At 46.0% G+C, this 26733-nt stretch overlaps 1 pseudogene across 1 annotated transcript in view; it reads right to left on the bottom strand.

Annotated features, from left to right (window-relative positions):
* The window catches only part of LOC309561755 (solute carrier family 26 member 6-like), an 82709-nt pseudogene that overhangs the window by 50323 nt on the left and 5653 nt on the right, over positions 1-26733 (bottom strand). The window contains exons 3-9 of the transcript XR_014226210.1: positions 19378-19517; positions 17263-17373; positions 15540-15706; positions 11737-11901; positions 7488-7640; positions 4013-4095; positions 707-854 (exon numbers count right to left, since the gene is read on the bottom strand). The product of XR_014226210.1 is annotated as a solute carrier family 26 member 6-like (transcript). The remainder of the gene's footprint in view (positions 1-706; positions 855-4012; positions 4096-7487; positions 7641-11736; positions 11902-15539; positions 15707-17262; positions 17374-19377; positions 19518-26733) is intronic.

Genomic DNA, 26733 nt, shown 5'->3' with positions numbered 1-26733 from the left:
GGACTCAACTTCTGATGATGGAGAGACTCTTGACGCCTTATGTAAGGGTAGGAGATGCTCTTGACATCTAGTCTTACAGATACAACCGGCCCTTTTGAGGGCAATCATAATGCTGATGCGGCCCGCGATTAAATTGAGTTTGACACACCTGCTCTAAGGGATAGGATAAAGTTATCAGAACAGGTTGACTCCACAACCTTTACACTACCCATCCTTTTCTTGGACAGTCTGCATCTACCTTGACATATTCCATAATGACTGGATTAGGGTGAATGGGTCATTTGGGTGGCAATAAGTATGTTCCTGACACTCAGTGGAACTGAAGGCCTTCAATATTACAGAACAAGTCCAGTTAAATATGACTAGCTAATTCTAGTTCAGAAATGAATGTGGAATTCAAGCCGCATCGTTCTGTTCTCTAGTGGCAGCTTCTGTGTAGAGGGAGAAAGCCATCAATGGCTGGCAAATCAATAGGTGGTGACGTCACCTATGGACTTATTAAGGGACATCTTTTGTCAGCTGCCTCTGCTCTACACAGAAACCGCCGACGGCATCGCAGCCTGGGATCGGACTGGAGCAGCTTCAGAATAGGTAGCAATCTTTTCTTTACAGGGTTAGATAGATTAGGATTAGAATTAGGCTGGGAGTAGGTTTAGGTTTTGGCTGAACTTCCACTTTAACTTTTGGGTCAAATGAGCCACCATACCTGGTTGCTGTCCACCTTGTAGCCATGTTTAGAAGCAAATACTTTTCCCAATGAAATAGTAATGGCGTATCCCACCACAGCAATAGCGAATGAGTTTCCAACAATGTCTCTGAACAGGCTGAAGTCAGGTAATATGGGCACCTTCAGGCTGAAAATAAAAAAAGAATTAATTTGGGTTTTAAGGTATAAAGAATTGACTGCCTTAGAGAATCCCCCACTGCCCTTACACTAGATGTATCATAAACCTGTCATTTTAAAGTACGAAGGTAGATGTTTTTATGGGTAAAAACTGCACATCAAAGGACAGATTTGCTCCAGAGATAAAGGCAGAAGAATTTCCTGGCATTTGAGATCTCTCGTAAAAGTTAAACCTGGCCCTATCTGTCCCACCATCTGGGCCATCTCAATGGTCTGTCATTGTGACCTTCACATTAACAGAACAACAAGAAAACTTGGGAGGCAGGAAATGGCGGGGTCAGGAAAAGTGCTTATCTGTCTGAATCTGTTGATTGTTATCTTTCCTCGAAGATACCATGAGCCTATCCACTTTTCAGGATATGATCATATTTCCTAGGTGGGTGAGGTCATTACATTAACAGACAATTAAATGTTTAATCAAAAATCCCTTAATATCAGATTACCCTTTAGATCAGGGGTCTCTAAACAATTTCCCGCATCCAGCCGGCTATAATATTTATTTGGCCCACAGCTAGGGTCATTGGGCTATCTTCAAAGTTCACAGATTGAGGATTTAGGTCAGCAGAGGCTGTCTATGGCCTCCTCTTCTCTAATGGGGACCCTAATGTAAGGAAGCACTCTGATGGGGACCCTGATGTAAGGGGCACTCTGATGGGGACCCTGATGTAAGGAAGCACTCTGATGCAGGGGGGGACTCTGATGGGGACCCTGATGTAAGGGGGCACTCTGATGGGGACCCTGATGTAAGGGGTACTCTGATGGGGACCCTGATGTAAGGGGGAATCTGATGAGCACCAGGATGTAATTGGGGGCTCATTCCTTTCTAAAACTGATTTTTTTGGGCTCAAATATTTGTAAATAATATGATGTGGCCCTTGTACTAAAAGTTTGGAGACCTCTGCTTTAGATTCCACAAAATAGAAAAGAAAATATGTCAACAGTATACAAATAGTGACAAGTACCATCTCAATTTTTCAACATTGTATACGCATTAATACAACAAAACAATAAATGATGTGAAATGTATTTGGAAGTACTAACAGCAAATAATTCTTACAATTTTAATAAAAGTTCAAAAACATCTACATAGAAATCCCAAAGTGTGCAAAGGCTTTGTTCAGAATCCACTTGCTGTGAAATAATTTCAGTGATCTTCATCCCACACTAATGGAAAGGAAGACCTTGTTTGTATTAGGCCTATTAAAAGATGACGATTGTTTTGTACTTAACATTTTAACATTGTATTTCTTTAAAATTCTAAACACCTTTATTTTTCACTGCCTGCTAGGAGGCAGTTAGTAAAACCTTTGCTCTTTTGAAAAACTATGGGCGCCACTGGCATCTGACACTTCCTGGTGTGTCGGATAGTATGTCCTAGCTGGGTGCAGTGGTTTATTTCATTAAACTTGGGAGGACAATCATCTGTGGATGATGGGCACTGCTTAAGCATTGGGACTGGATTGATTTTATGCTTTGCCATTGTTTACCTTTGTGAGTACATTGGATTTTATTTTTCCTACAATAAAGTGTCTTATGATAATGCCTTGGGCTTGTGCGCCCTCTCTCTTTGTTTTTATTTCAGTTCATGGTTTACGGATTTCCCCGATCTGAAGTGGGCAGCAAGGTCTGTATGTTGTAGAATTCCTCATTGTTGGTTTCCTCCCAAGTCTGGTGAGACAGAAGAGTATGTTGTGAGACCATCCATTTGGACTCATAGTTTTGAGGCTCTCATTCTCCTCTTACACTGATAAGTTTTTCTTTGTATTTTGGACAACCATTTGTGTTGGATTGGTCAGATGAGATGGGTCAGATTAGAGCTAGAACCTCTTCTACTGTCTGGACTAAAGCCCCGTACACACGTACCGATCATCGGCCGAACGATCGGCCGTCTTTTGTCCAAGGCTGTTGTGTCTGTTGAAAACTGCAAAAGACTGCACACGAATTTTGTCGGCCAACAACAGCCGACTGCAGAAGTGATGTCATGTGATGGTTAACTTTCCGTGTGTTTTTTCTTTTCTGAGCATGCCCAGTCTTGCAAATCTGCTGATTGTCGGCCGAATTCTGTACTGACTGGCGAACAATCGGCTGTTCTGGTGTTGGCCAACAAAAATTTTAATGCCTACATGACAGATTCTTTTCGGCCGAAAGTGCGCTGTCGGCTGTCGGAAGCATCATACTAACAAGCCTACAATCGGCCGATCGTACGGGTGTACGGGGCTTTAGACTAGCTCACTTCTATCCATTTTCCAGTTGCAATGTTGCTGAAAGCCAGGAGAAAAACCCGACACCTTTCTTCCCTTTATCTCTTATACATCTTATTATCCTATATGAGACTACGCATCTAATTAATGAACAAATGGGAAGGCTTGGGAGCTATTGACCCCATTAAAAAGTATCATCAAGGTCATAAAACTGTAGATTTTGTGACTGATTTAGGAAAACACTAGAAAACTAAGTCCAGTAAACATAGAAAGTTTAGTCAAAGATTACAATGTTCTCTACCTAAATGATTCATTCATACAGTGTTTGGCCAACAAATTAGGACAAAATTAATTTATAAGTAGCTTGGGTACCTGTTCCAGGTTGCTACAACTATTATTATTTAGCCAAGTTGTATGGTTTTAAGATACCTGTAAGAGTGGGTAACAAAATCTTTCAGATATTTGACCTTACTTCACCCACCATAAAATGTTTTTTGGATCGGTGAAAGCAGTCCTCCAGTTGGGAGAAAGGCATTTGTTACTAGGGGTGAAGTTCCATTTGAGACTCGGACACCTCCACGCAGAAGCCAAATGTGTGGTGCAGGATATACCTTGGGTATATGTAGTGTGTGGCTCCAAAAGCTTCCGGAGTTATAAAGGTTGTCTAAGATCTGAGGAAGTATGAGATGTTTCCCTCTTCACTTCACTTATGGCCCACCAGGCATTGAAGGTTTCCTACTGCCAACCAGATCATTCATGCTACTAGCTATGATTGAGGGATTTTTCTCAACATGGTACTTAAAGAACGTAAGAACGTATACCAAAATAGGGCACATCCACATATTGTCACCTTGACACAAATGTCATTCATTGTACAAAGAGTACCTGGAATTTATGTACAACTTACCCAACAGGGATTTCTCCAACATTTTCTATTCCATATTTGTCATACAGTCCAACACCATAAGAGATGCCGGTACAGACAATGAGCTGGTGATGAAATAACAAAAGATAAGTCAGTATAAGACGTCTTCATACAAACATTGGTTATCTATATGTTTCCTACCAGATGTTGGTTTACTTCAAGGCTTTATAGCTGCTCCATAAAAGAATATCCGTCTTTAAACCATACCAATGGCCTTTGCCTGCCCATTGAACCTTTTAAATACTGTCATTGTCATGGTTCCATATGAAACATGGCTGCTTTACCCTGAAGAACGGGATTCCGTTTTTAGAGGCTGCTATTTTACCTCCCGTACACACGATAAAAAGTAACATTTCAACCGACGAACTATCTGACGATTTTCGGATCGTTGGTATGGTGCTTTCGACAACTGATTATAAATTTTCGTAAGACAAAAACTGGATGTGCAGGCTATAAAATTTTTATCGTACATGAACACCCCACGTCCGATTTGTTTATTTAGTACAGTTTTCGTCCAAAAAAAATCGTTAGAGCAAGACTACGCATGCTCGGAATGTAAAGATTACATACAAACAATTCAACACATTACATCACTTCTGAAGTTGAATTCTGTCGTACAAGAATTTTCATATGAAAGTAACCTCTTCACTTTCCATATGAGAATAGCATGCAACAAAAAACAGATGAACATTTGTCCGATAATCTGATCGTGTGTAGGAGGCTTAAGTTTCCTTTCTGCCTCCTGATGCATGTTTGAGATCTAATGGCACCATCCCCTCAATACTCGAATCAGTAGACTATCAAGACTATCCACTTCAGCTGTGGAAGATTTTACCCCCCCCCCCCCCCCCATTGACCAGGCTATTGTTTGCTATGTCACACCGCTCTGCTTTAACTGACACAGTTATGCAATGCTGTACACAAATTAAATGTATATAATTTTTTCCCCGCAAATAGAGCTTTCTTTTGGTGGTATTTAATCACCACGGGATATTTTATTTTTTGCGCTCTAAATGAAAAACATTTTGGAAAGAAAAATTATATTTTTTACTTTCTGTTATAAAACACATCCAATAAAAATTAAAAAAAATCAGGTTTCTTCATACATTTAAGCTAAAATGTATTCTGTCACATGATTTTGGTAAAAACAAAAATCCCAATCAGTGTATATTGATTTTTTTTTTTAAAGCCCGTGGTGTGTGTGAACACACTCAGACTAACACCCGGTGCATAAAAAAGTGCACACACACAAACGTGAGACACACAAAAAGTGCACTGGGCATACACATGGCCCTCCTCCGAAAAGGAAGGGCCCTGACCCTGATCCCCCGGGGCACAAGACTCCTGACAGGGATTGAGGTACTCACTTGGCCGAAACCAGGCAGACCCCATTCTCTGGGAGGACTGCCGAAACAGCCCACCCCAAGTACTAGATGGGGCTCCCTCAAAGGGAGACCCCATGAGAGAGGGAGAACTAAGCCAGAAGGCCATATCCACCCCCTCCCAAGACTTTCAGGGCAGGCCCGAGAACCTACGCCCTACTAATCGTGCTGTGACAAAGTATACAACCACATGAAAAAAGACAAAACGTGAACACACAACACATAAAGAGTGGGGAAGGGGAAGTGGAGAAGTGCAGGTTGTGTCAAGGTGCAGGACCTTGACAGGCCCCTTGGCCAGGAATAAAAAATTCCTCTGGTCCTAGACAAAAGGCCCGTCCCAAGAGGCAGGTGCGAAAAAAGTGTGTATGTGGTGCAGTGACCAAGGTGCCAAAAAACAAGGTGAGCTGCCCCTACCCAGTGAGAATTAAGGCACCTCTGGGCTGCCAACCCAGGGGCACGTACACCACAGGCTTTTTTCGGTCCCGGCCTTCAGCATGACCAGCGTAGCCCATCCCTACCAGGAGGCTTGGAACATAGACAGCTTAGGGAGAGCCTGCCTTCAACTGGGGACAAGCCTTTTGCAAGGCCAGATTCAACCCAGGAGGAAAAGCTCTCCCACCGCCATCCGCCATTCCTTACAAATTACATCAAGGAGCAGTACTAACTGGCCCTTACCAGCTTTCTTGCTCCCTTCAAATTGATAGGGGCAGATCCCATTCAAATCAGGAGGCAATGGACCCATTGCTTTCTCTGACAGTACCTACTTCCCGGTCCCCCAGTTACGCCCAGGGCGCCCCGGTTCATTTCAGATCCTGCCAATACTAACCATCAAGGTCCATACCAACTGATAAGAAAAGATACTACACTTGATCTTAGCCAAAAGGCCAAGAAGCGATAACTGGGTCACTGAGAATGCACCCAATTGGATGCTGCTCAGGGACAGTACCAGTGGTAGGAAAAGGTTCCTGATGAGGAGGGAAAATGCAGGGTCACCATTCCTTTGGACGTCATCCCTCTTGGGCACAAGTTGGCCAGACCTTAATTTCGCTCTCTTAACAGACACTGTCAACCCGGCTAATATCTCTTCTCCTCACATTGTTGGAAACCCTGAGTGTGTCCGGTTGTCCCTCCAGGCTTGTTGTGAACTCTCGCTGCATTACTTCAATACGTGTTTCTTTTGCGACTGTGTGAATTATTGCAGCCGCACTACACTGCACCCCACCTACAAGCAGCTATAGCCGCCAGCAGTAATCCCATATAAAAAATCACAGGCACCCACATTTAATCACTTCTGCAATGGTCAAATCCAACCCCCCTCTGGGGTTCTCGCATCTAATCGAAAGTAGGAAGCATTCGCAGGTGTGAATACACCCTAAGGCAGAATGGGCCCATAGGCAAGGTAGCAGCTTTGCCCTACGCCCCTCCCCATTTCTTTAATTGGCATTGATAGGGATTGCAGAATGTACAGAAAAGCTGCTCCATTTGTATTTTCGGTACAAGCATGGCTCCATCAGACACAATCTGCCTACAAGTACATCTTGTCCTTTGAAGTGACAGGCAGGTGCACAGCTTTGACCAATTGCCCTTAGCCCTCTGGTTTATTGTAGGAGCATGAAGGCTCTACAAAGCTGGACATCCATTAGGCCCTAGGTTCCTTGTAGATATTCCAGCTCTGATTATATGAGTGCTGTGCAGCATGGAAGTAATCACTGGTGATCACAAACTGCTAGAAGCAGCCCATGCACAAGTTTAGCTACAGTACAGCATGTGTTTCCTGAGCAGGGCCAAGAATAAACATGTCATCATGGAACCCACTAGGTGTCTTTTGTCCTTTCCACACTTGCCTGGAATCGCATATAATAAAAGATGAGCAGAGCTCAGCTAAACTCATACAGACGGTGCCTGCTTCTGTGATTCCAGGCTACATGAGTGCATTGCAGAAAATGAAAGACAGAGATAGGAGATTAAATCTGCAGAGTTACTTGGTGTTCCCTGAATATACTAAAAGAGCAAGAATTTCAAAGCTTTTTTATAGTTTAAGACAGAAGTCTCCTTTAGTTTGCGGTTATATTTACCATGATCAACTCAATTGGAACAGGAATTATAAGCTTGGAGGCGAACTTCTCATTCATAAATTTCATCAGAATGAGGACCACAGTGGCAACAGCACTGGTGACCAACGTGCCAATATTGGTCTGGGTGATTTTTGAGAGCAGTTTTATTATCGTCTGCAGAAAAAAAAAAAGAAGGCAACATGATTACAATATGAATTATACCCAGCCCTGAAAATGCAATCTGTGTCACAGTCTACAGAATGATTGTTATAAACCTATTTATCAAACTGTCCGAAGGAAGGACTGTTCTTGTTATGTTACCATATGCTGATATATCTGCCTCAGCAATATGGGTGACAGAGAGGAAAGAACCTTGCTAGTTGATCTAGGGACTCAGAACAGCTTTTTCTATTTGACACTTTGATAAATAGGGTGCTCAGATTTAAATTATAGACATACTGCCTACTGTCATACCCTCCACACTCTGCCCCTCGTCTCACACTCTGCTCTCCTCTCCTACACATACTGCCCCTCGCCTCACACTCTGCTCTTCTCTCCTTCACATTCTGCCCCTCATCTCACACTCTGCTCTCCTCTCCTACACATTCTGCCCCGCGTCATACACTCTTCTCTTCACTCCGATACTGCCTTCATACCCATTGCATTCCTCTCCTGCACATATTACTCAGTGCCATACCCTCCTTACTCCTGTAGCACCCACTAGTGTGCTAGAAGTGTATATAGTTGTTAGAGTAGGTAAATTTGGCTTGGCTGGCAGCCAAGCCTGGGTTGAATCTGGGTCAGGGATGAGTGACTCAGGGAGGCTGGATTACCTACCAACAGCACCTCTGGTAACTCCCCCTGCTCACTGGAACCTTGGAGAAGCTTCCAGAAGTGGAGGAGGGAATCTAGGAGGAGCTGATTGGAGTATTGTTGAGGGCCCCAGTCAATCCCCAAAAGGTGGGCTAGAAGGGGGCGAGCACCTCTTAAATACTCAGGGTCAAGCCAGCAGGGGCAGTCAGGTGGAAGATGGAGAAGGAGTGTTGAGGAAGCTGTTTGTGGGCCTTGAGGGTCCCCCCTTAATCTGGGGGTGACCTCGGGCCCAGAGCTCGGATGCTCGAGGGACCCTCTACAACACATGGAGGATATCCTTCCTGAAGGCACAGGAGCAAGTGTGAGGACAGCAAGAGCAGGTCAGCACTTCCAGGAGTTCTCCAGGAGAAGTCAGCCAAGTGGGCTGGTGAGTGTCCAGTCTGGGAGGATTGTGGGAAGTAGCCAGGTGGGCTAGTGAGAGAGACAGCTGCAGCCAGGTGGTCTGGCACTGCCTCAAGAGGTGTGCTGGAATCAGTAGTCACAGGGATGTAAGCTGGACACTGGACTTTGCTACACAACCAAAGGGGCCCGGGGTACCTGCCTGTAAAGGGCTGTTGCTAGAATCTTGCGGACTGCTTTGCTCCAGGAGGAAGAGAAAGGAGTGTATAAAGACTGTATATAGCAGAGTTGTCCCTGAAATCCCATAATACCCCTACTCCCCATTTAAGTTTTATCCCCTCAATAAAAATACAAAAATAAGCACTGGACTGTTTCCTAATTAAAGTTTGGCTGAAATTGGGCTTGCCTGGCTGTGCACTGTGGGGGATCCCATTTTGTTTGCGGCTCCTATGTAGGGTGCGATAGACTCCTCTACTGCACTGCCTTTCACTGCCTAATCCTCTGCACTCCTCTCCTGCATATACTAACTAACCACTGTACCCTCCACACTCTTCTCCTACACATACCACCCACTGTCATACCACATGTTTTTTTCTTCTACCCGACTGCCTGCTATCATCCCTCCCCCAGACTCCTCTTCTGCACATATTGCTGCTGTTAAAACTTCTGTTCTCTCAAACACATACCATCCTTTGCGATACCCTCCACACTCCTATCTTACACATTGCCCATTATCAAACCCTCTGAACTCCTCTCCTGCACATACTGCCCATAATCATACCCTCCACAATACTCTCCTGCAGATGTTGCCCGCTGTTATACCTTCTGTCCTCCTCTGCTACACATACCATCCTCTGTGATATCCTCCACACTCCTATCTTACACATACTGCCCACTGGTATACCCTCCGCAATCCTCTCCTACACATACTGCCCACTGTCATACCCTTCACACTCCTCTCCTGTCCATACTTCCTGCTGTACCTTCTGTACTCCTCTTCCACACATACCATCTTCTGTCATACCCTTCATATTCCTCTCCTATACATACTGCCCACTGTCATACCCTCCACACTCTTCTCCTGTACATACTGCCCACTGTCATACCCTCCACACTCCTCTCCTGTATATACTGCCCACTGTCATACCTTCCACACTCCTCTCCTATACATACTGCTCACTGTCATACCCTCCACACTCCTCTCCTGTACATACTGCCCACTGTCATACCCTCCACACTCCGCTCCTGTACATACTGCCCACTGTCATACCCTCCACACTCCTCTCCTGTATATACTGCCCACTGTCATACCTTCCACACTCCTCTCCTATACATACTGCTCACTGTCATACCCTCCACACTCCTCTCCTGTACATACTGCCCACTGTCATACCCTCCACACTCCTCTCCTGTACATACTGCCCACTGTCATACCCTCCACACTCCTCTCCTGTATATACTGCCCATTGTCTTACCTTCCACACTCCTCTCCTGTACATACTGCTGTGCTCACTGTCATACCATCCACACTCCTCTCCTATACATACTGCCCACTGTCATAGCCTCCACGTTCCTCTTCTGTACATAATGCCCACTGTCATACCCTCCACACTCCTCTCCTATACATTTTGCTCACTGCCATAACCTCCACACTCCTCTCCTGTACATACTGTCCACCATCATACCCTCCGCACCCTTATCCTGCACTTACTGTCCACCATCATACCCTCCGCACCCTTTATCCTTCACATACTGTCCACCATCATACCCTCCACACCCTTCTCCTGCACATACTGCCCACAATCATACCCTTCGCACTCTTCATCTACACATACTGCCTGCTGTACCTTCTATACTCCTCTCCTATACATAGGGCTGCCATCATAGCCTCCACAATTCTCTCTTCACATACTTCCCCATTTCATACTTCTCTCCTATACATACTACCCGCCATTATTCTTTCTGCACTCCTCCTCTGTATATACTGCATGCTTTCTTATTTTGCCACTTCTTTCTTACACATACCACTGCTGTCATACCCCATTCCCTCCTCCACTGCACATACTACCTGATGTCATATCCTATGCAATCCTCTCCTGAACATACTTTCCACTGTCATACCCTCCACACTTCTCTCCTTCAGGCTGGATTCACACATGTCTGGCTGCAGTTAGTAGTCTGGAGTCCGGTGCGGTTTTGTTCACCGGTTCAGATGTGATTTAGGTGGAAATTTTTACTTGAATTCACACCTGAACCGGATCCAAAATCACACAGAACCCTTTTTAGAAATGGACCACGGCCATGTGTGAACTAGCTGCATTGAAAGCCGGTCCGATTCACATGTTATGAAAATTGGATGTGCTTAAAAAGCATCTGTTTCACATATATGTGAAGCAAGCCTTACACTATCATAACCTCCCCCCTTCTCTCCTACACATACTACTCCCGATATACCCTCTACACTCCTCTGCTGCACATACTTTCCATTATCATACGTTCTCCACTTCTTTCCTACACATACTTCTGCCTATTTTACCCTCTGCACTCCTCTCCTACACACACTGCCTGCTAAAACAGTTTTTGAATGTTGATGAAGACATGTGCAGTGGTACTGGTTTGAAAGAAAAAATACATGAATATGTAAATCCTAATGTATTCTGTTAGTCCCCGTTCACACTGGGGCGACGCCACTTGCCGGGGCGACCTCATAGGTCGCGGCGCGCTGCTCGCACCATGACCTCGGAGCGGCCGGCACGGACTTCATAACATTGAAGTCTATGCAGGTCGCTCTGGGTCGCCCCAAAGAAGCTCCGGACCCTTTTTCTAAGTCGGAGCGACTTGTGTCGCTCCTATTAGAACGGGTCCGCAGCTTCTCTATGGAAGGCGACCTACGGCGACCGGTCAGGCGACCAGGTCGCCTGACAGGTCACCCCAGTGTGAACGGGGGCTTATGGTAATATTTATTTATTTGACAGTACAGATCAATAATAATATCTAGTGGAGTAAATCTCTTCATGTATGGTCGCTACCATGTTGTGGTTGTGAATCCTGTACTTACATATATTAATGACAGTGGCTCAGTTTTCTGGGTCATTTTAATTCCAAAGAGGTATTTGAGCTGTGACACCAAGACGTGGACTGCTGATGCTGTGGTGTATCCGCTTATCAATGGGTCCGAGAGATACGTCACCACAAATCCAAACTGGATCAGACCAAGAGCCATCTATGGTACAAGACACATGTCAGTAGGATGGAAGTAACTTTATAACACTTTCATCTACTGGAGTGAAAATGCAAAATGTATCACAATTATAAAATGGATGTGGGTGAAAGGCTTGGAGATGAGGAGCCAAGGAAAAGGAAAACGGAAAGTGTACCTTAAAGTATAAATAAAGGCAAAACTTGTTTTTTTAGTTTCGGATACAGTGGAGAGGGATTAGAGCCCCTATCAGTTTTGATTGCTGTCTGGATCTCTATTAGGGAGCTTCACCTTCTCTATCTGTCCTGTTTACCATTATCTTTAAAAGTGAAAGTAAATGAAAGCCAACATTTTGGGTTGTCTGCAGAAAAGTAATAATGGGGATATTTTCCAATGGGAACACTAGTTCTGGTGACCTGGGGATCCCCAATGAATTCCCTTAATTTGCAAGGATTTACTTCCGGTTTGGCTATGGGACAGGAAGTAAAGGTAAATCCCCCCAATAGGACACAGATGGTGAAAAATAAACAAACAAGGGTTATAACCCTCCCTTACTCTATCCAAAATGAAAAAAGAAAGTTTTGCCTAATAGTTCTTCTTTAATGTCCTGGTTCAACAGCATTCATATTTTATATAGACCCTAGTGGGGAACTACAAATAATTACTAGATAAAGGAGGAGATGAGGGGAAGGAGGAGGGAAAAAGAGAAGGGGTGAAAGAAAAAGGGAGAAGGAAAATTAGAAAGAGAAAGGGATAAGGAGAAGGAAGAAGAGGAGAAAGAGAAAGGGATAAGGAGAAGGAAAAATAGAGGAGGAGAAATAGAAAGGGAGAATGAGAAGGAAAATAGAGAAGGGGAGAAGGAAAGAAGGATAAGGAAAAAGAGATGGCGATGGGCAGAAGGAGATTGAGAGAGGGAGAGGAGGAGAAGTGGAGAAGAAGAAGCAGAGAAGGGGAGGGAAAGAAGGAGAAAGAAAAAGAGAAGCAGTGGAGGAGAAGGATAAGGGGAGTAGGAAAGAAGGGGGGAAAAAGAAGGGGAATAGAAGTAGGGGAGAAGGAGAGAAGGGGAGAAGAAGAAGGGGAGTAGAAAAGAAGATGAACGGGAGTAGGAAAAGGGGAGAAGAAGAAGTGGAGAAGAAGAGAAAGAGAAGGGGAAAAGGAAGTGGAGTAAAGGAGATGAGAAGGGGAAGGGGAGAAGGAAAAGGGGAGTAGGAGAAGGGGAGAAGGAGAGTGGGACTAGGAGAGAAGGTGAAGTAGAGAAGGAGAAGGAGAGAAGTAGAGAAGGAGGAGAAGGAGAGAAAGATAAGGAAAAAGAGGTGGCGATGGGGAAAAGGAGATTGGGAGAGGGAGAAAGAAAAGGAGAAGGGGAGAAGAAAAAAGAGAAGGCGAAGGGGAGAATGAGAATGACAGTAGGAGAGGAGGAGAAGGGGAGAAGAAGAAGCAGAGAAGGGAAGGAGAAGAAGGAGAAAGAAAAAGAGAAAAATAAGAGGAGCAGTAGAAGGGGAGTAAGATAGGGTGACCACGTGTCCCGGATCGCCCGGGACAGTCCCGCATTTGGAGAGTCTGTCCCGGGTCCCGTTCACCCTCATTCCGGGACAATGCAGTGTCCCGGAATGATCTGAGCCCGTAAGCCACCGACAGCTGCTGTGCTGTGACAGATAGTCACTTCCTTATACTATGCGATCGCCGAATCAGATCGGCATCGCATAGTACTGTCCAGTGTGTGTGGCTCCTCCCCTGCCTTGCTGCACGCAGTGCGCGGCCGAGTCATGCGACGACGGTGAAGTCAGCCGGAGCCGGGATCTCTACTGTGCGGCGCCTCAGCCTGCTGTAACTGACTGTCTGTAATCCAATGGCCATTATTATCAGCATTTAAGAGGACAAAATGTAAGTTTAACTTATTAATGGATGTCTGCCTATTCTTTCCTTTGTGTTCAGGGCAGCAAATATTTATTGCTTAGAAACTTAGAAAGTTGGACTTGTAAAACGTGTAGTATGTTTTTGCCAGTCTCACGTATAAGTTTGATGAAATGCACTTGGGAAAGTAAGCGTCCCTGAATGGCAGTTAGGAAATGTGGTCACCCTAGAGTAAGAAAGAAGGGAAAAAGGGAAGGGGAGCAGAGGGGGAGAAGGAGAGAAGGGGAAAAGAAGAAGAGGACTAGAATAGAAGGAGATGGGGAGAAGGAGAAGGAAAAGGGGAAAAGGAGAAGGAAAGGGGGAGAAGGTGAAGGGGAGTAAAAGAGAAGGGGAGAAGGAGAAGGGGAAGGGGAGAAGGTGAAGTAGGGAAGGAGAAGGGGAGAAGTAAAGAAGGAGGAGGAGGAGGAGAAGGAGAAGGGGAGAAGAAAGAGAAGGGGGAAAAGGAGAAGGAAAAAAGAAGAGTTAATAACCAGTTATAGTAACAAGTAAACATACCAAATATACACAGTATCTTACAGTAAGTGAATGAATCTCTTAGAAAGCTATAAATTGCTATAAGAAGTATTCTTACTAAAGGGGAACCCCGGGCTGGCCTATAGTACCTGTATCCTAGTGAGAGATTAGGTAATCTAGATACCAGTAACGTGTCCCCTTTCAGAGCAATGATGATATAGCAATGTTCAGTATGCAGGGCCTTGCTAGTATCTTCACTGGTAGTTGGAGCTTAAAGAACAAATGATACCCCAGTGTAGCACAGTGTGAAACAGGCAATGAAAGGTAGCTGGTTCTGATTAATGATGAGCCACTAACTGATCCCAGTGTAGAATGTCTGTGCTCAATGTCTAAGGGAAACTGTAGCAACTGGTAACTGGACTCTGAGCAGGTGCTCTCTCACTAATCCTGATGTCCCTCCTATGAGTTCTGGAAGAATAGGCAACAGCAACTCTCCACAGTGTGAGACACTGAGATGGCTGCTCTCTGCTGCTTCAGTGAGTCCCGCCGACTCCAACTCGATCAGCGATGCTGTAGGGATGTCCACGATGTAGCGATTATCATCCGCCCCACCTGGGCTGAGTCTACAGACAGCTGGGTGGTGTGCAGTAGGCCGCAATCCTCTCTCTCTGCGGCAAACCGATGCAAAAACAATGGATCCCGGGAAGCAAGAGAGCGTGAGCCTGTTCAGCAGATCCCTTTATAGTCTCTCCCACAATTTTTCTCTGGAGTGAATGGCCTGCTGGGAGGTGTAGTTCATAAACAGTTCAGCAGTGCAGTATTATCCTTTTAGAAGACTACAGTTCCCACAATACTTTTCTTCCAGTCTCAGGAGTATGATGCATGAAATCTGAGACCAACACTAGGGGAGCATAAAGACAGTCTGAGAGAGCAGAGAATAAGTCTGCAGTGCCAGATAATGGTAGACTGCTCCCGGCTACAAAGGGAAAGAGAAGGAGGTGGAGAGAAGAAGGGGAGGAGAGAAAGAAAAGGATCACAGGTATACACGATAGACTTTAGCCTTGAGCCAGATAGTAAAGAGTAAATTTGCCAGAGAGCCATCAGAGGATCCAAAGATAAAATGACTTTGTTGCTTCATCAACCTCAACGACCCATATCATATCAGAAGTAAGTTCACCATAACCACATGAAAAGGTTAATCTAATGACACGGCTCTTTGATCCAATCTCAGCCATGGCAATATCTGTAAGACAGAGGATCAGCAAAACCAATATTTCCCTATGATAGCAACTCACCTGAAACAGTCCTACAAGGAATGCCAGTGCTGTGGCCAGCTCCACCCTTAGCGCATCTCTGGCTACAGTGTCAATAAATGTTGCATTTTCTCCTCTCATAAAGTTCTCATTGGGTGCCAGGGATTCCGTAACACTGCCAATCATAACACAGACCACAGCAAATGTTCCTGTATCCCAAAATAGACAGAGTTTATAAATGTGTAGCCACCTTGTCCCTAGCAGGAGTGTCTATTTAAAAGTTGCTAGGCTGTAATCAGCTTATCCAAACATTAGGCAGATAGAGACTGCCCTAAGGACCATATGGATGAGCCATCGGGGTACTGGTTACTTAAGAAAAATTGTAGAAATAGAACAAAGTGAAGTATCACTTATACAGGAACCATCTACCATCACCAATAAGAAAAGACAACGTTGTCTTCACTGTGCAAATTCTATATATGCCCTTGGAGGTTGGGGGTTCCTACAAATGTTAATATAAACTAGTGATCGACCAATATCGTTTTTTTAATGCCGATATTTTGGTCATCGGATATCGGTATCGGCCGATATTTTCGGACATGTAAAAAAAACATTTTTTAAATTTATTTTTTTCCAAAGGTTCTCCTTGTGGAGGGATCTGGGGGTCTAAAAGACCCCAAACCCCTCCTCGGCACTGAAAAGCATTCAGAACGCCAAGTTTGGCTGTTTTGAATGCTGTCAGTTTTTTTAATTCTGCGCCAAGTACCCGGAAGTGATGTCATGACATCACTTCCGGGTTTTTTACATGGAGACCCGATCAGAGCCGAGTGCGGCTTTGATCAGGTCATCTCTTTGGCGGCGGTGGAGGTAGGATGCCCGGGTCTCCCGGTGGGACAAGAGACCTGGGCGAGCCGCGTGAACGTCCCCTCCCACTCCTTGTAATGACAGCCGAGCGGCTTCTCAGCCGCATCCTTTTGTCATTACAAGTCAGCCAACCGTCGGCTATGGACACCGGTACAAGGGTGATGCCTCTAGCTGAGGCATCAATCCGGTACAACACTTTCCCTAAATATCGGCAATATCGGTAACCTCAGGGGCCGATTCCAATATATCAGGGAAAGTGCATATCGACCCCTGATATATCGGTGTTGCCAATAATCGGTCAATCCCTAATATAAACCATCTTTTCTCGCAGCCTTAAGCCTGGCCTTACACCTGTAGAATTTCATTCAAGCGTTCAGACAAGAAATTATAAAAATGGCTCATCTTTCCATTTGATGTGACTTTATGGACTTCACTAATTTTGAACAATTTTTCATTTGGGTATCAGGTCACTATATTAATCAAACAGCATGTTCTACTTCCGAATTAACTTTTGATTATTAGTGCATGCGCATAAATAGATTTTTCTCGGCCAGAAGAGAATGCAACAATTAGAAATTTGATTGTTCCCATTGAAAGTCAACAAAAATTTTCCATCCATGTCTTTACGCTTAGATAATTGAACGTGGGCTCTGAAAACGATGATTTTCCAACTAAATTCTACAGGCGTAAGACCAGCTTAAGCGCTGCTGTCAGGGGTCTTGATCGTGATACAAATACGTACATCAGTTGCATTTAAAAAATCCTTTTTTTTTTTCATGAATACAGAACTGCATTTCTTGTTAAGCAGTTTTCACATCTGGCTAAAGTTTAGCTTTGTTAAAATCTGCTGTAAATTACGACCTTTGACTTAGTACATATCCTTTCTGAAAACAGAACTCACCTACTGATATGTGCCTTGAGGTCCCCAGAAGAAAATACATGAACACGGGATAAAATGAGGTGTAGAGCCCAAAAACAGGTGGTAAGCCTGCCAGAAGAGCATACGCCAGTCCTGAAATTATAATAAAGATCATATTTAACATTTCAATACTTAACACGCAGTGACTGATTTACCCCTTCCTGCCCAGCTTTGGCATCCTGTTAATAGGGTCTGTAAGTGGTGTAAAGGATCAGCCGATCACATGACAGCTGTGATTGGCTCTCACAATAGTCACATGATCAGGAGTTTGTCTCTCATACTCCCAATCATAATCATGTACCGTGAGCAGAGGGGCTGACTGGCAACTTTCAGCCAAGGGGCAAGTACAATCCAGAGGTCCATGGTGCAGCGGCTTGGCCCCCCTCCTCCCACTCTCGCTCTTCCTGGCCTCCTTCTGACCACCATTCTGGGCTAAAGCTCCGCTTCAGGTACTCTCTACCCACCGGCCGAATCCCGACCTGGCCAGGCAGGGGGCGGTTGGGGGGGAGCTGGAACAGCTCAGGTGGGGCTGGCCGGGGGAGAGTCTCCAGTGGGGCATGGAACCGGTCTCCGCTCAGACACAGTTTACACCATCCATGCTGGGGGGGGGGGGGGGGGGCTGTGCTCTGTCCTTGTCTTCATCCCGCATTCAGTTGGTCAGCAGTGGGGACTTTTAAATTCTCTTCACCCCCTGGCCCAGTCCTCCCCTAACCGTGAGCTGTTTTTGAAAGTTTGGGCACTGTGCTTGGAGTGCGCTCCCTGCACATAAACCTCTGCCACATATGGACGCATTTGTACGCTGTGCTGGCATTAAAGTGTTACTAAACCCAGGAGCCTGCATTCACTATATCTGCTCTCCCCAGGACCCTGCAGTCACTATATCTGCTCTCCCACAGTACACAGAACATGGAAATGTAATTATTTTAGTAAATATAAACTGCTAAATACCTTTTCTCATCAGCAGTCATCGACAATATGTAAGGCTAGTGTTCCCAGACCCACAGCCAAAACGCGCTGCTCTTTTGCTTAAAGTGTTACTAAACCCAGGATTCTGCAGTCACTATATCTGCTCTCCCCAGGAGCCTGCATTCACTATATCTGCTTTCCCCAGCAGCCTGCATTCACTATATCTGCTTTCCCCAGCAGCCTGCATTCACTATATCTGGTCTCCCCAGGAGCCTGCATTCACTATATCTGCTCTCCCAAAGTACACAGAACATGGAAATCCAATTGTTTTAGTAGATATAAACTGCTAAATACATTTTCTCATCAGCAGTATATAGCAGTCTTTTGACTTCTATCAGTATCTGGCTGAGCACTGGTTAAAGCTTGTAGTACAGGGGTCTTCAAACTATGGCCCTCCAGTTGTTCAGGAACTACAATTCCCATCATGCCTAGTCATGTTTGTGAATGTCAGAGTTTTACAATGCCCCATGGGACGTGTAGTTCCACAACAGCTGGAGGGCCATAGTTTGAGGATCCCTGTTGTAGTAGGAGTTTTAATTCTCCTTTGACTGTCCTGTGGGTCTGCAGGACCCCTGACCCTCTGTCTGGACAGTGCTGATTGGCCCTGTGCCAATCACATGCACCCTCCCAAAAAAATACACACCAAACTGAGCATGTGCAGAGTGCCCCCAAGGCTCTGTTCTATCACCAGGTATATTGGGGACAGTAAAAGAAGGGGAGGATCAGAGAAGAAAGGATAAAACAGCCTTTTTACACAATTCAGAGGATTAACCTCTTAGGTTCCACAGTGAGTATAACAAGCATGCTTTACTGCATATACAGACTGATTTTACTGTTGTGGGTTTACTAACACTTTGTGTGAACCTCATATATTGGTTAATAATTCCAATTGCTAGGCTAGGTTTATACCTTTGCAGGTCAGGAACCTGTGCATAATCCCATTTGTTGCCAACCTCCAGGCAAAACGTTCTGCTCTTTAGCAGACACGTAGGAGTGCCATTAATTATTTTTGTGTATGTGTGCTAACATTTCATGTTCAGTAACAGCAAGCCGGTTTTTTTCTTTTATGATGGGTTTACTGCTATAAAATAGAGGACCACCTATTAATCAGCACCAAGCTATATTAGTTACCTTGAGGAAGCTGGACTATGCCAACACTGAATCCGGAGATGGCATCTCCCAGCAACCATTCCCGGGCCGGGTACCGCGGCAGCCAGCGCAAGACAGGAACGTATTTCAGCAGTAAGCACCTGGCTGTTTCTTGGGAGCATCTTGGATAAAGAACAGGAAAGGTTATCTGTATTGCTGTTCATTTTTTATACCTGCACACTGTCATGAGGTTTTGTGTTTTTTCTAGAGATATTATTCTACAGGTGCATCTCAAAAATTAGAATATCATCAAAAAGGTCATTTATTTCAGTAATTCAATTCAAAAAGTAAAATTCATATGTTTTATATAAATGAGTGATAGATTTCAAGCATTTATTTCTTTTAATTTTGATGATTATGGCTTACAGCTAGTGAAAAACCAAAAATTAGGGGTCTCAGAAAATTAGAATATTACATAAGACCAATAAAAAAAAAAAGGATTTTTAATACAGAAATGTTGGCTTAGTGAAAAGTCTGTCCATGTACAGTATAGTATGCACTCAATACTTGGTTGGGGCTCCTTTTGCATGAATTACTGCATCAATGTGGCGTGGCATGGAGGCGATCAGCATGTGGCACTGCTGAGGTATTATGCAAGCCCAGGATGCTTTGACAGCGGCCTTCAGCTTGTCTGCATTGTTGTGTGTGGTGTCTCATCTTCCTCTTCCTCAGCAGCGGCCTGTCCATAAGGGGAAGCACATGATTAGAGCCTGAGGCTCTAATTGGCTTCAAAAAGGTTGGGCTCAGGGCGCAGAGCACTGCGCCCTGAACACGCCCACTTGTGACATTAGAGAAACAATATTCGCTATTGTCTTCCGGCTTCTTCTCCTGGCCAATCAGGACAGGAGGCGGATCTTAAGACCGGATTAGCCGGGAGGAGAAACCGGGGAACCAGCGACCTGGATGGGGTAAGTGCAGACCTGGCGGGGCGGGGGGGAGGGTTTGTTTGCCCCCCCCCCCCCCCAAAGAAAAAATGAAGCACCAGCCGCCACTGCTCTTGACAATACCCCACAGATTCTGGATGGGGTTTAGATCAGGCAAGTTTGCTGGCCAATCAAGCACAGTGATACCGTGATCATGTGACCAGGTATTGGTAGTTTTGGCAGTGTGGGCGGTGCCAAGTCCTGCTGCAAAAATGAAATCCGCATCTCCATAAAGCTGGTCAGCAGAGGGAAGCATGAAGTGTTCTAGAGTTTCCTGCTAGAGGGCTGCGCTGACTTTGGACTTGATAAAACACAGTGGACCAACCCCAGCAGATGAAATGGCTCCCCAAATCACCACTGACTGTGGAAACTTCACACTGGACCTCATGCAACTTGGATTCTGTGCCCACTTTTTGAATTGAGTTACTGAAATAAATTAACTTTTTGATGATATTCAAATTTTTTGAGCTGCACCTTCATACATATTATCATTGTACGCTTGAAGTTTTTCTTATCACAATTCCATTACAAACTAGAAAGGCAATTGGCTTATAGCCAGCTAGGCTCTGGGACTTAATTTCCTGTTCAGATGACCACAAACGAAGTGAGAACAAATGTCCCCAATAGGGACACAATCAGCAAATGAACCTGACTGGGGATCTAATCCATTCCCCTAGAGATCTGGTTAGTGTTACACTTTTAAGTTCATTTTAATGTGCAGCAGAATTCATTTGTGTGATAAAGATGAATGAAAAAGATATGAAGACCAAATAATTAAAGCTGACATTTGATTAATTTATTTTGCCTTCCCTGGTTTCCGCTAACCCCATCAACATGCTAATTACATTTTTAAATATAATCTTTCCATTTTCATTAGATTACTTATTTTACACCCAGTGATGTCATCACTGGCTCTCTGTGCTTCTCCATGTAATGCAGGCAGATCATGGCTGGTGGGAGGGGACAGCAGGGTGCTGTATATAGCTTCCTGAAAACATCACAGCACCCTGCTCAAGCGTTCTCAGCCCTGATGTAGGCAGGGGACTGGTTCTTGGGACGGGTTATGCAAATATCAAAATGCTTTAATGGACGGATATCAGTCTGGAGGAGTGGGCATTCCTAGGCAGGCTGTATTTGTATGAAGACCACCCTAGCTAAGGTCCACATGTGATGTTGAGCCTTCATGACTGGAATTACTGCAATCCAATGAACGAAAGGGTCGGGCCAGGGACAGTCAGGCTGGGGGAGGGAAAGGCTCAATAATACCGAACATCCTCAGCCAAGAAATGAGGTGGGCTCTATCTGACTTCTAATGCACATAGTGAGAAACTTGCAGCACGCAGTGAAATCAGAGTAAGCAATTTCAGTCCAGGAGAGGCGCCTGTACAACTGTGCAAGACTAAAGGGGAGGCTTTAACCGGTTGCCGACCGCCGCATGTCTATGTACTGCGGCGGTCAGCCCCGGCCAGGCAAAGTGACGTATATATACGTCCAGTGGCGGCTGGTGAAGTTTTAAGATGGGGGGGCGCAAGACCCCGCCCTTCTATTTTGACCCCTCCCATTTATCAGAAGCCCCACCCCTTATAGACTCCACCCATTTTGTCCCCTATATTTTGCTTGCGTGAACAAATTCTCCCAATATATCACATATTAAGGGGTCTCTCAGTACTAGTATATCCCATAATAGGGAGCAGGGGCCCTATTATGGGATATACTGTGAGAGACACCCTATTATGGGATACACTGACTGAGAGTGGCACAAACCCCACAGTACAGACCCCGCCAGCACTAATCCCACAGTACAGGCCTCCTAGCACAAACCCCACAGTACAGGCCCCCTAGCACAAACCCCACAGTACAGGCCCCCTAGCACAAACCCCACAGTACAGACCCCCTAGCACTAATCCCACAGTACAGGCCCCCTAGCACAAACCCCACAGTACAGGCCCCCTAGCACAAACCCCACAGTACAGGCCCCCTAGCACTAATCCCACAGTACAGGCCCCCTAGCACTAATCCCACAGTACAGGCCCCCTAGCACTAATCCCACAGTACAGGCCCCCTAGCACTAACCCCACAGTACATGCCCCCTTTCAATGTAGTGACCAGCGTACATGCCCCCTTTCAATGTAGTGACCAGTGTGCATGCCCCCTTTCAATGTAGTGACCAGTGTACATGCCCCTTTCAATGTAGTGACCAGCATACATGTCCCTTTCAATGCAGTGACCAGCGTACATGTCCCCTTTCAATGTAGTGACCAGCATACATGTCCCTTTCAATGTAGTGACCAGTGTACATGCCCCCTTTCAATGTAGTGACCAGAGTACAGGCCCCTTTCAATGTAGTGACCAGCGTACATGTCCCTTTCAATGTAGTGACCAGCGTACATGTCCCTTTCAATGTAGTGACCAGTGTACATGCCCCCTTTCAATGTAGTGACCAGCGTACATGCCCCTTTCAATGTAGTGACCAGCATACATGTCCCTTTCAATGCAGTGACCAGCGTACATGCCCCCTTTCAATGTAGTGACCAGCATACATGTCCCTTTCAATGTAGTGACCAGCGTACATGCCCCCTTTCAATGTAGTGACCAGCGTACAGGCCCCTTTCAATGTAGTGACCAGCGTACATGTCCCTTTCAATGTAGTGACCAGCATACATGTCCCTTTCAATGTAGTGACCAGTGTACATGCCCCCTTTCAATGTAGTGACCAGCATACATGTCCCTTTCAATGCAGTGACCAGCGTACATGCCCCCTTTCAATGTAGTGACCAGCATACATGTCCCTTTCAATGTAGTGACCAGTGTACATGCCCCCTTTCAATGTAGTGACCAGCGTACAGGCCCCTTTCAATGTAGTGACCAGCGTACATGTCCCTTTCAATGTAGTGACCAGCATACATGTCCCTTTCAATGTAGTGACCAGCGTACATGCCCCCTTTCAATGTAGTGACCAGCATACATGTCCCTTTCAATGTAGTGACCAGCATACATGTCCCTTTCAATGTAGTGACCAGCGTACATGCCCCCTTTCAATGTAGTGACCAGCGTACAGGCCCCTTTCAATGTAGTGACCAGCATACATGTCCCTTTCAATGTAGTGACCAGCGTACATGCCCCTTTCAATGTAGTGACCAGCGTACATGCCCCTTTCAATGTAGTGACCAGCGTACATGCCCCCTTTCAATGTAGTGACCAGCATACATGCCCCTTTCAATGTAGTGACCAGCATACATGCCCCTTTCAATGTAGTGACCAGCTTACATGTCCCTTTCAATGTAGTGACCAGCATACATGTCCCTTTCAATGTAGTGACCAGCATACATGCCCCTTTCAATGTAGTGACCAGCGTACATGCCCCCTTTCAATGTAGTGACCAGCGTACATGCCCCCTTTCAATGTAGTGACCAGCGTACAGGCCCCTTTCAATGTAGTGACCAGCGTACATGCCCCTTTCAATGTAGTGACCAGCGTACATGTCCCTTTCCATGTAGTGACCAGCATACATGTCCCTTTCAATGTAGTGACCAGCATACATGTCCCTTTCAATGTAGTGACCAGTATACATGTCCTGCCTGTACCTACCTGTTCTGGCCTGGGTCTATCCATCCATCATGGATGAATGGACCCAAGCCAGGCCAGAACAGGTAGGTACAGGCAGGTCACCGTGCAAGATTTATCAAGTTACCCAGGCCGGGCCCAGACCAGAGTGTGCAGATATCATTATCATCATGGATGGATGGATGGATGGATGGATGGACCCAGGCCAGGCCAGAACAGGTAGGTACAGGCAGGTCACGGTGCAAGAATAATATCCCAAGCCAGGCCCAGACCAGAGTGTGCAGATATAATTATATATATCATCATGGATGGATGGATCATCCATCCATCCATGATGATATATATAATTATATCTGCACACTCTGGTCTGGGCCCGGCCTGGGTAACTTGATAAATCTTGCACCGTGACCTGCCTGTACCTACCTGTTCTGGCCTGGGTCCGTCCATCTATCCATCCATGATGATGATATCTGCAGCAGATATCATTATCATCATGGATGGCATGGCAGGCAATGGATGGCAATGGCATGGATGGCAGGCAATGGATGGCAATGGCATGGATGGCAGGCAATGGATGGCAATGGCATGGATGGCAGGCAATGGATGGCAATGGCATGGCATGGATGGCAGGCAATGGATGGCAATGGCATGGCATGGATGGCAATGGCATGGCATGGATGGCAGGCAATGGATGGCAATGGCATGGCATGGATGGCAGGCAATGGATGGCAATGACATGGATGGCATGGCATGGATGGCAGGCAATGGCATGGCATGGATGGCAGGCAATGGCATGGCATGGATGGCAGGCAATGGATGGCAATGGCATGGCATGGATGGCAGGCAATGGATGGCAATGGCATGGATGGCAATGGCATGGATGGCAATGGCATGGATGGATGGCAAAGGCATGGATGGATGGATGGATGGCAATGGCATGGATGGCAATGGCATGGATGGATGGCAATGGCATGGATGGCAATGGCATGGATGGATGGCAATGGCATGGATGGCAATGGCATGGATGGCAATGGCATGGATGGATGGCATGGATGGATGGCATGGATGGATGGCTGGCAATGGCATGGATGGCAATGGCATGGATGGCAATGGCATGGATGGATGGCTGGCAATGGCATGGATGGCTGGCAATGGCATGGATGGCAATGGCATGGATGGATGGCAATGGCATGGATGGCAATGGCATGGATGGCTGGCAATGGCATGGATGGCTGGCAATGGCATGGATGGCTGGCAATGGCATGGATGGCAATGGCATGGATGGCAATGGCATGGATGGATGGCTGGCAATGGCATGGATGGCAATGGCATGGATGGCAATGGCATGGATGGCAATGGCATGGATGGATGGCAATGGCATGGATGGATGGCTGGCAATGGCATGGATGGCAATGGCATGGATGGATGGCTGGCAATGGCATGGATGGATGGCAATGGCATGGATGGCAATGGCAAGGCATGCATTTTTTTGTGAGTGGACAGAGGCCTGAGGAGGAGGAGGACGACTGAGGACTTACCGGGCTGCTGCTGCACAGGGCTGGACTCTTCTCTCTCTTCCGACCTGAGGCCTGGATCCGAATGCTGTCTGCCGTCCGTCCACTTAGAAGGCCCGCCGCCGCCGCCCGATCCGGCTCCTGGTCTCCTCCTGGTCCTGCACTGGTCCTCCTGGTCAGGCGCCGACTCAGCGTCGGCGAGTGCTCTGAGCGGATGGGACTCGGGAGTCTTCTATCTTCTCTCAGCCGCGGCCCGGGAAGGAATGGAACCCGGAAGGCGGAAGCGGTGTCGGTGATCGTGACGCCGGGGCAGTGCACCGCCCCACGTGTCACGTGACCAGATGATGTCCTTCTGTGATTGGTCCAGGCTGGAGTCTGGACCAATCACAGCCAGGTGGGGGTGGCCAAGCGCTCTTTTCTGCGCCCAGGTTACGCCCCAGAAGGCAGCCAATCGGCGCCTCTTCTGGGTCGTAAACCCCACCCCCCCTTTAGCCACCACATAAGCCGGTCAGGCCGGCGAACCCAATTTTTTTTTTTTCCTAACTTTATTGTTTTTTTTTTGTCTTTTTTTTTTTTTTTCCTTTTTTTTTTAGGGGGGCGGCGCCCTGGCGCCCCCTATGCACGGGCCGCCACTGTATACGTCACTAGCCTGGGAGCCAATAGCGGGCAAGCGCGCGCCCCCGAAGGCACGCTCCCGCCCCGACTCGTTCATGAACGAGTCCGCGCGTGTGACCGGCGGACCCGATGTCCACCGGTCACTCGCGATCGTCCGCCGCGAAGGGAGATAGGCAGGCGGCTAATGTAAACAAAGCCGTCTGTCATTCTCCCCTGTGTATGAATAGTGATCATACGGTTCTACTATGTAGGACCGTTGATCGCTGTTCCTACACCTCAAGCCACAGCCAATCACAGTAAGAATCACGCCCCTAGGGACACACATAACCCCTCCCTCTCAAAAAAAGTTAACCCCTTCACTGCCAGTGTAATTTTACAGTAACAGTGCATATGTATAGCACTGATTACTGTAGAAATGTCACTGGTACCCCCAAAAGTGTCAAAAAATGTCAGTCAAGGATCCGATCTGTCTGCAGTCCCGCAAAAAAAAATAAAAAAAAAAAAAAAAATTGCAGATCGCCGCCATTACGCGTTAAAAAAAAAAAACAACAAAAATGACAAAAATCTTTCCCTTTGTTAGTAAACGCAATAACTTTTGCGCAAACCAATCAAAATACTCTTTTTGCGATTTTTTTTACCAAACATATGGTAAAAAAAAAAAAAAAAAATTGGCCCAAAATGTTAAAAAAATTTTTTTGGGGAAAATTCATATAAAAAAAATG

Source organism: Pelophylax lessonae, assembly GCF_965119305.1.
Source record: "Pelophylax lessonae genome assembly, chromosome: 8".
Taxonomy (NCBI): domain Eukaryota; kingdom Metazoa; phylum Chordata; class Amphibia; order Anura; family Ranidae; genus Pelophylax; species Pelophylax lessonae.
This window is presented reverse-complemented; position numbering and strand designations above follow the sequence as displayed.